This window comes from Gymnoscopelus braueri (genome assembly GCF_963280865.1).
Source record: "Gymnoscopelus braueri genome assembly, chromosome: 12".
Classification (NCBI taxonomy): Eukaryota; Metazoa; Chordata; class Actinopteri; order Myctophiformes; family Myctophidae; genus Gymnoscopelus; species Gymnoscopelus braueri.
Genome location: NC_137614.1, coordinates 4,967,639 through 4,976,477, shown reverse-complemented (window position 1 = coordinate 4,976,477; position 8,839 = coordinate 4,967,639).

The window sequence follows — 8,839 nt, the reverse complement described above, 5'->3', positions numbered from 1 at the left end:
GAGCGTTTATCAATCAATGTTTTGTGTACAAAGGAGACCAAACTTTTTTCCCTTAACAAAATGACCGCATGAAATACAGATACCTCACTTAATTATTTTTGCTTATTGATTACATCTATATTTATACAATTGTACAAAAGAGAGAAATGTAACATATCGGGAGAGATGACTGTTTGCTCGGCTCGTGGAGTCAAAGGCTTAAGTCGAGCGTAGCTGCGGTATATGCTAAACCACAGGTCTAATAAAAAATAAAACTAAAAACTATTATACTTGGTACTGGAACAAATATACAGTACATGCACACATTCAATTAGCGTTGCCTAGATGAAAAAATAAAATGCTTTACAGTAAATAAAATAAAAACTTGATAAACCAAAAGTTCTCATAAACATGATAACCCTAACAATAGCATCAATTAAGAAAAAGCTGTAACATTAGAAAAGAGTTTTAAGGAGAGATTTGGGACACTGGTGTTGCCTGCCGCAAATAGCAGATATACAAGCTCACACGAGCTTGTAGATCTGCTAATTTACTGAGCATGACATCAGCACGCAACTAAGGTAAAAATCTGGCTTCAGTGGGGCCCCCTGCTGGATGATCTCAGGCAGCCAGGCTACTAGGGATAGGTCAAAGGTCACATATGTAGAAAGGAGCCCGACCGATGCCGATTCTGTTCCATATTTTGCAGAGACCTCAGATATAAGTAAATATCTGATAATATATATTAGTAATATATTTGATTTAACCTACTAAAGCCCTATTCAAAAATGTTACAAAATAACTGATCTACACGCTCGCAGGGCATCACTATCTCATACAACGTGAAAAAGTTTGATAATCTTTTTAATTGTCTGAAACTTTTTCAAATTACGGACGCCAGTTTGAAAGTGGCAAAGAAATCAATACACATCTGCTGTATAATTGCCAATACTGAAGTAAAAAAATAATAATCGTATCGGCCAAACCAATATAACTGTCTGGCTCTATCTGCTAATTAAACTCATTCAAAACATTACAGTCCCTTGCGTTGCCTATGAAACACACTGATGCCATGAATATTGCAGGACAGAGGAGAGAGAGTGTCACAATATCATATTGCATGAGACTTGTTCACATGTACCTTATTATTGCTACTCTGAGCTACCACCGGAGGGGGACCTAGTTGTTTACTTGAGATGTCGATAGGCCTAATGTATGTATTTATTAATGTTGTGCCTAAATCCATGAAATGGGACGACTTGCACAAGGAACTGTTTACTGAGGGGGGCGCACACGTTAGGGTTTATTTATAATTGTAATAATTCCCATGTTATTTCTAAGCCTATGTTGTGAAGATTTGCGTTGCTTCAGTGTTGGAGAGCAAAGTTGTTTCTGTTACCAACGTGCTCTGACCACGTCTTAGTCCGTTGTTCTAATAAACTGTTAAGCGATACAAAATGTAGGGTCGCACTTGGCAATAAAACCTTATTGTCATCATTCCATAGGCCTCAAAGATCACAAAATGTGTGATCTGTGAAGCAAATGGAACACTTTTATTTCTGAGTGCAACCCCTGTTGATATTGTTATTGCGTCATTGTTGGATGTCATGAAGTGCAAAGAGCATTTAGGCAAATTTTCAATAGACAAATGCATTCTTTTTTCGATGGTGTACGAAAATAGCAGATGCACGAGCTCACAATGCACATTGTGAGCTCGTGCATCGATAGTGGACATCGATAGTGGACACCGTTGTTCGACAATGTATAAATGGGGTTTAGGTCTTCACCGAGTAGAGGCACAAAAAGTCATACAAACTGTAAAACACCAGTTAAAGGCGCTGTAAGTGATATTTCTTGGTTAAAAAAAAAATTGTTAAAATGTTAAAGCTCTATATTCTGATCAATCATTGCTATAGAGTTTTTTTTCAGTAACAGGGGTTTCCCCGTCTATCCAGGTCTTTAATAAACAGAACATTTATTTTAAGGTGGGTTGCCAATCATAGCTAATCGGGCGTACCCAATGGAGTACCCATTTATCAGCTTTATCTTCCTGTTCCAATTGTGTCGGCTCACTTTTTTTGTGTCAAGACGTCCAATTTCACTTGTTTATCCTGTATCATGTATGAGTTCTCTCTCATGATTGGATGAAATGGGTATCTCGACCTGAAAATACATGTTCTGTTTAATAAAGTGCTGGAGAGACAGGCAGACCCCTGGTCTAAATAACACTTACTGCACGTTTTTATTTGGAAAGCTCTCTTCTGATCAGATAATACAATACTGTAGCTTTCACAAATCAGTTGGTAAACCTGTAATTACTCTCCTTCTAATGAGCTTTTTGTAGTGGAACCACAAAGCTGTACACACGAATCATTCTGAATACGTTTAACGGCGAGATACTGAAAAACCACTGAACAAAAATGTTTTAATCCTCATCAGCTCTAAAGTCTTAAGGTTTTTTTTTGTCAATTAAATCCCCAGCATTCTTCAAATGTTTGGACTGCCTTAGCAGCTCTTGTATTAAGAAACGCCTTTATTGCTCGTCATTTATTGTGTCACATGCTGTGGTGACCATGCTCGCACAAGCTGTATGTGGATCATTCTGTTCACATGTTATAATGTAGGGTCCTGAAAGCTTTTTTGATGAATAATTTTTGATAACCTGTAAAATATGTATCCTAGGAAAAACAAAGTTAAGGAAAACAAATGCAGTATTCTATTGCTTCAAAGACATGTTCTATTTCTAAGCATATTTTATGGATATTTGAATAAAAAATATAATTTTAGCAAGTGTGTACGTTTCTTTCGACAATTTCTGGAACGTTTTGTATGAAGACAATAATATGAAGTACTTGGCTTACTAGGGCGTGAGTGACCAGTAGTGGAAAGTAACTAAGTACATTTACCCAAGTGCTGTACTCAAAATGTTGAAGTGCTATTACTTTACTATTACTATACTTTAGACTAGGTAAATATTATACTTTTGACTCCACTACCGTGACATGAAATCTTTATTTACAAGTGTCTTTGTAGGTTTGAATTATTACAATACATGGACATGGTACATTAAAACATAATATGCTTAATTGGTTAACATATTATGTATTGCGACGCGTTGTGAGCTTGTCGATTGGCTATTTTCTGCAAAAGCTTTCCCCAAAATACGGATGCTGGTGTTTAAGTGGTTAAGGCATTGTAAATGCACTGAATGGAATGATTCCCCAGTTTCATCCCATGTGCAGTTTGACTGACCTTGTAATGTCTCTGTGCGGCCACAGAGTGGCAGCACAGTGTAGGAAATAAAGAGTATTGCATCAACATTCCATTTTGGTCTAAAATGCAGGCCTTTCACAGAACTACAATAATAATGATAAATACAACACTTAACTTCACCTCATAGCAAATTTCCCCAAATTGTAATTAATATTGAAGGATTTAACACATGACCCCCCCCCCCCTTAGCCTAATTTATGCAGATACAGGAAGAGTGGGCACCTAAACATTGTAGACACCTCAATTTCCCAAAATGTAAGAAAAGAAAATAAGTATTTGGAAAATGGTTTGAAGTAATGTAAATTATACATGATTTGAACATGCATGGTACATCATTATCAGACCTACATTTCCCCTTCAACTTATTGTTTATGCCATTATGACTAATATGGCTATCCACAGGTTTTGCAGCAATAGTTGAAATATCTAGCCTTAAATATCAAATGTTAAAGCATTATTTCAGACCATGTCCCAAAGCAGTTTTTTCTTTTGCATGTTAGGGGGGAAAAATAGCAAATTTAACATTGAGGTGCTGTCGTGGAATTCTGGATCAATCCGTAATTGATGAGGCAATAGGAGTCGAGACGATATTCTAGGTGGTGATGGTTATGCTTTGATGTCCATGTACATAAGATACTGTAAGTACAATAACACTCAGGTCGTGGTACGGTAGTTCTGCCAAGAGGCACAGGGATCAGTTACATTGCTTCAAGGACAAGCTGAACCATAACGAGACAGGCTGTAACCAAAACAATAGCTATCAGGGCCTAGTGGAGACATCTAGGCTCTTACAAGCTACACCACATGACATATCATAATGTATTATTTAAGTAGTATAAGTTAGGATTAGGGTTAGATATAAAGGTTAGATATAAGCAACCATAATGACAATTATGGAATTATTCATTATACGATAATGAATAATTATTCTGCAGTGCCCATGTTGTTTAGGTGCCCACGTTGTTTAGGTGCCTACTCCTTCCTTGCACCCATCCATGTGGATCAGCTGTTGAATGGGTTCTTCTTCTTCTTAACACATTAAGACCTGAGGCCGATTCTACAAATGTCTTCTAAATCCTAACAGTTTTCTGAAAAACGTATGTCGCTATGATATCAGTGGTTCTCAAACCTTTTCACGTCAAGAACCCCCCCAATATTTTATGTATTTGGCCGCCGACCCCCATCTCAAAATATTTTGTACCAGGGACCCCCAGAAGCAAAGATTTGAGTTAAAAATGTTTAAATATATACAGTGATAAGAATAAATACAGTTGATAAGAAGCAGCCTGCTAGCTCTCATGCATTGAAGGAGGCATGAGCTTGGCTCTAGGCTCTCCCTAGGCTGACAGAGGGAGTGTAGCGCCCAGGATTACTTAGACAATTGGCACTGGGTGAAAAAATGGGTTACAAAATTGTGGGAAGTTTAAAAAATATATATATATATATATATACAGTATATTCAAAGATTTGCACAAATGTTCTACATTTTCAAAAATAGCAGATCTACAACGACCTTGCTACGAGCTTGTAGATCTGCTATTTTCGAATAGCCAATCCATGTGCTATATTTATATATAGGTCAAATCTAAAATGACACGGATGCTTTCCCGGTTCTGACGGGTTAAAGAGGTCTGGTCCTGTTCACACTTCGAGGCCCAGCTCCCCCCCAGCCCAGGGCCAGCAGGACGTATGGGGCGGCACCATATGGCAGGATGCTGAGTGCCATGTTGGCTAGCTGGCACTGCCCACGTGTGAACGGCCAGACGCCAGTCCACCCAACCAAACCCAGTCCCTCTCTCTCTCTTATCATCTCATGGGACGGAATTGTGCTCAGGTTACCATGGCGACCGGTGGCTTGTCGCCGCGCCGGCACACCACCACCACCACAGCAAGCGACGAGGAAGAGAAGAGGGGAGAAAAAAAGGGAGGGGGGAGGGAGGGAGGGGTCATGGCGAGTGGATAAAACTAACAAGTCCTAGAGGTGGACAGTGGAGAACCCGGCATGTCACTTAAAACAAAGAAACGAAAAACAGGGCTTCAATTATCGATTATTTTCTTAAAGGGATAGTTCACCCAAAAAAATACTTTTTTTCTATAGATTAGTCACCCCATGGAGACTTGAATTCATGGATATTTCTTAATTTTTGTCTCATTCCTAAGCCAATAATTTGAGCGGACCGGTAGGCAGCGGTTCCGGTAGGAGATACAAAGGAGACTCTTTGTGTCTCCTACCGGAACCGCTGCCGTTCATCAAATTATTGGCTTAGGAATGAGACAAAAACTAAGAAATATCTATGAATTCAAGTCTCCATGGGGTGACTAATCCATAGAAAAAAAATTTGTGGGTGAACTATCTACCTTTAACAATTATCTATCTAAACCCCAGGATCCATGTTCTGAGGGAAAACGTTCTCAGAAAATAGCAGATCTACAAGCTTACAACGTGTGGCGTGCGACGCACTGTAAGCTTGTAGATCTGCTATTTTCAGCTAAGATATTTAATGTAGAGCGAAAACAGAAAAGACACTAGAATAGAACCCTGAGGGACTCCACCTAACCATATGGGGTTTTAAGTGGTTATTCTACTTAAGCGTTGTTTTATTGTTTGTTGCACAATGTTTTCGCCCCAAAAAACGTCACATCGAGCTCGTGTAGATCGGTTATTTCCATTAATATAGATCTTTGTTTGTGTTACTTTTGGAAACTTTTCAGCCTATACATGACATGGCCCAAAACAGGGATCGGATTATTAATCGATTATTTGTATTTTATTATCGATTATCGTTTATGTTTTCATAATAATCGATTGAAAGCGATTAGTTCGCTGCACCCCTGCATGTCAGCTACGTAAAAAAAACAGTCATAAGGATAAAGGAGGAGGCGGCCGGTCCGTCACTCACTGGAGTGGTCTACATCATGACAGGGAATGGTGTTGTAAAATACCAAGAAGACATAATCATGATGAGCAGCCCACTATTTAATTAGTAGAGATGAAACACTTTGAGGAGGAGACGAGAGGAGACGAGAGGAGAGGAGGATGGGGGACTGGGAGCAGTGTTGCCATATCTGCATATTATATAAGCAACTTTGGGCTTGTTTTTCTGTAAAGTCGCTTGTCAATTTTGAAAGTTGCGGGTTGCATTTTTTTGGGGCTTGTTTCTAAAGTGTAGTTGCTTATTTGGTCTTGCTTCCTGAATGTTGTTTAAACCAGTGGTTCTCAAACATGCGTGTCAAGAAGAACCCCCCCCCAAATTAATATATAATTGTCCGCGTATCCCCATCTGAAAACGGTTTGTGCCAGGGGGTCCAGGCACCATGCCCCATAGCAGATTTGTGTTAAAATGTTTCAAAGGTATACATATTTTCTTTTTTTAAATAGCAGATTTTCAAATACCCGATGTATAAAGGTTCAAAGTGCTCATGTGTTAGTCGCTTCATGTGGGCTTGTTTTCATAGACCTGGTTGCTTATTTCTCTCGCAAAATCTGGCAACACTTGACTGAGAGAGAGCCCCCCCCCCCCCATCTCAAGGCTGGCAGAGTATAACCCAGTAAAGGCAGGGCCCCCATTAGAGAGCCAGAGATACATGTAAATGAAATAGCCCCATTAATTAGTAATTAACATCAAGTTAATGACATTTCGCTGTGTCGCCATCTCATCCCATGTCCTTCCTCTGTGGCAGAGGGGCTTGTCTCCCCCTGTGTCCCTGAGCCGAATGCTAATTAGTGCCTATAAGACCAAAGGAAGGACTGCCTTGTTGGGCCACCTAATGATATAAAGGCTGCAGTTTAACCCAATTAGACCTGGAACGCATCTGTGTGTCATTTTAAGATTTCTTTGGGCTATTCAAAAATAGCAGATCTACAAGCTCATAGCGAGTGCCGCGCTATGAGCTTGTAGATCTGCTATTTTAGAAAATTCTTGAAAATGTGTGCAAATCTTGGAATATATATGTTTTATTAAAGCGAACATTTGTAACTGTCAAATATCTCAACAAATGTCTTAATTTTTTCTGAAAAACCTTTGTTGCTATATCAGTGGTGCTCAAACTTTTTCATGTCCAGGACCCCCCAAAATGATATGTTTTTGGCCACCGATCCCCATCAAAATATATTGTTCCAGGAACCCCCAAGAAGCAAAGATTTTAGTTAAATATTTTGTTTAAAAAAAATATATGTATTTAAAGATTTGCACAAAAGTATTAAAAAATGGTTAAAGTGGTTAAAATGTAAAATGACATAGACGCTTCCCCGGTTTGAATGGGTTAAGGTTGTCCATTGTGTGTGGAAGGATTAATCACTCACTGTGGTAATAGATCAGGAGGTTTTATAAGTCTACAGTTCCTTTGAGGGCCTTTGTATCGAGGCCCCATTGACGAGCTTTATGTGCTAATTGCGTTGCGCCTGTTAGCCTAATGTCGGATTGTCCCTTATGATTCACAACTAATTTTAAACATTATCCTAGTTCTTTCTCAACAGTATCGACAGCAATACTCTTTAACCACACAAACCATAGTGTCCCTACTCTGGGGACGAACATTTGGCCAAAATAGTCGATTCGCAAGCTCACAACGCATCGCGAACAGGGATGGATTTAGTAATTATGGGGCAAGTTTGAGAGCCTCCTACACACACACACACTGACACAAGTGTCATAATTGAGTGACAATGGACACTGCAGAGCCGTGTAAAAGTTGTGCTTAAAGGAGAATTCCGGACAAATTAAGTGTTATCTTTCATGTCTCGTTACTCACCTAGCGACGTAAAAAGTGGCGTTCTTTTTTTCCATATATTCCCCTGTCGTCATTTTTTAAACACCTTCCGTTGTTATAATGGGAGCGCGTGGGTTAGTGAAGTTTGTCAGAACTCGTGTTGCCAGATTCTGGAAACAAGCAACCAGTGTTAAATCGTTCGCCATTAACGGCAGGCTCGCAGGAATTTTCAGCGCATGTTTGACTATCATGAGACTCTACAATGAATCGTAGTAGAGAAAAAAATAACATTGCGTCGGTTATAATAGACGAACTTCACTAACGCACGCGCTCCCATTATAACAACGGAGGGTGTTTAAAAAATGACGACAGGGGAATATATGGAAAAAAAGAACGCCACTTTTTACGTCGCTAGGTGAGTAACGAGACATGAAAGATAACACTTAATTTGTCCGGAATTCTCCTTTAATGAAAGTTGAATCATGCTGAATGTAGAAGTTGCATCACTTGAATGCAATTTCACCATAAAGTCTAAATTATCTTGACTTGTGAGCTTGTAGATCTGCATTTTTTTGGTGACAAGATTTGATGTAGCTGACCTAGTGTAGAGCCCTGAGGGACCCCGGGTCAACTAAAGTAGGTGGTTAAGGAAACATGAAATCCAGGTTTGCTTTCCATCAAATCATTTTATCTTAATGTTTTCAAAAATCAAATCTCATATAGGTTGGTTTGCTTGGGTTTGGGCGAAGTTGTGCCGAATGAAGATTCATTTGAATATTTTTGAAACATTTTAACAACATAAAATGATGTACGGGGGTCCCTGGCACAAAGCATTTTCATTTAGAGGTCCGCGGCCAAATACGTTATTATTGTCATG